Raw genomic sequence first — 2,324 nt, forward strand, 5'->3', positions numbered from 1 at the left:
GAACAAGAAAATCAGCAGGATATCTAACTTTCCCACACAAGACTTCAACATCTCTAACAATCCCAACTGGTGAAATAGTGTCTCTATTGGCAAGTCTAATTGTAACATCAATCTCTTCTATCTCAGCACGTGCAATATCATGCATAATTTCTTTGTATAAGGAATGAGGTATTGCACTTGCACTAGCACTCATATCACATAAGCCATGATAGCAATGATCTCCTATTTTAACAGAAATAATAGGCATGCCTACAACATGTCTATGCTTATTTTTAGCATCAGGTCTAGTAATTTTAGCAGCTTCATCACAGAAGTAAATAACATGCCCATCGATATTATCGGCCAAGAGATCTTTAACCATAGCAATACTAGGTTCAACTTTAATTTGCTTGGGGGTGTAGGTGTTCTAGTATTACTCTTACGAACAACAGTTGAAGTTTTAGCATGATCCTTTATTCTAATAGGAAAATGTGGTTTCTCAATATAAGCAGTGGGAACAACAGGATCAACATTATAAGTGATAGTCTTTTCTTTGAACTTTAATAGGTGCAACTACTTCTACTTCAATGGGAGGATTGTATTTAAACCACTTCTCCTTAGGGAGATTAACATGAGTAGCAAAGGATTCAGAAAAAGAAGCTACTATCTCAGAGTCAAAGTCCATATTTAGTGCTAAATTCACGGAAAACATCGGTATCCATAAAAGATTTAACACAATCAAACTTAGGTGTTATACCTGACTCCTTACCTTCGCCGAGGTCCCAATCTTCAGAGTTGCGTTTAATTCTTTTTAATAAATCCCATTTGAATTCAATAGTCTTCATCATAAAAGATCCAGTACAAGAAGTATCGAGCATGGAGCGATTATTGAGAGAAAGACGAGCATAAATTTTTTGAATAATAATTTCTCTTGAGAGCTCATGATTGGGGCATGAATATATCATTGACTTAAGCCTCCCCCAAGCTTGAGCGATGCTTTCTCCTTCGCGAGGCCAAAAATTATATATATAATTACGATCAGGATGAAAAAAATGCATAGGATAAAACTTCTGATGAAATTTCAATTTCAATCGGTTGTAGTTCCGTGATCCCATATCATCACATGGCCTAAACCATGTCAATGCCTTTCCCTTCAAAGATAAAGGGAAGACCTTCTTCTTGATAACATCCTCGGGAATACCTGCAAGCTTAAATAATCCACAAACTTCATCCACATAGATTATGTGCAAATCGGATGTTCCATCACCTGTGAAAGGATTAGCTAGCAGTTTCTCTATCATACCTGAAGGAATTTCAAAGTAAACATTTTCAGTAGGTTCAGTAGGTTGAGGAGCAACTCTTTGCTCTACTGGTCGGGGTGAAGATACCCCGAACAAGCCCCTCAAAGGATTATATTCCATAGTAAAAAATGACAGTAAATTTCAGCACACTATATAAATTTTTCCTTACCAAATTCCACTCACCAAAGGCGCTTCACTCCCCGGCAACGGCGCCAGAAAAGAGTCTTGATGACCCACAAGTATAGGGGATCTATTGTAGTCCTTTCGATAAGTAAGAGTGTCGAACCCAACAAGTAGAAGAAGGAAATGATAAGCAGTTTTCAGTAAGGTATTCTCTGGAAGCACTGAAATTATCGGTAACAGATAGTTTTGTGATAAGATAATTTGTAACGGGTAACAAGTAATGAAAGTAAACAAGGTGAAGCAAGATGGCCCAATCCTTTTTGTAGCAAAGGACAAGTCTGGACAAACTCTTATATAAAGGAAAGCGCTCCCGAGGACACATGGTAATTATCGTCAAGCTAGTTTTCATCACGTTCATATGATTCGCGTTCGGTACTTTGATCATTTGATATGTATGTGGACCGGTGCTTGGGTGCTGCCCTTCCTTGGACAAGCATCCCACTTATGATTAACCCCTCTTGCAAGCATCCGCAACTACAGAAGAAGTATTAAGGTAAACCTAACCATAGCATGAAACATATGGATCCAAATCAGCCCCTTGCGAAGCAACTCATAAACTAGGGTTTAAACTTTTGTCACTCTAGCAACCCATCATCTACTTATTACTTCCCAATGCCTTCCCCTAGGCCCAAACAATGGTGAAGTGTCATGTAGTCGACATTCACATGACACCACTAGAGGAGAGACAACATACATCTCATCAAAATATCGAACGAATATCAAATTCACATGACTACTTATAGCAAGACTTCTCACATGTCCTCAGGAACAAACGTAACTACTCACAAATCATATTCATGTTCATAATCAGAGGGGTATTAATATGCATAAAGGATCTAAACATATGATCTTCCACCGAAT

This window comes from Triticum urartu, chromosome 1, assembly GCF_003073215.2.
Source record: "Triticum urartu cultivar G1812 chromosome 1, Tu2.1, whole genome shotgun sequence".
In the NCBI taxonomy this organism is placed as follows: domain Eukaryota; kingdom Viridiplantae; phylum Streptophyta; class Magnoliopsida; order Poales; family Poaceae; genus Triticum; species Triticum urartu.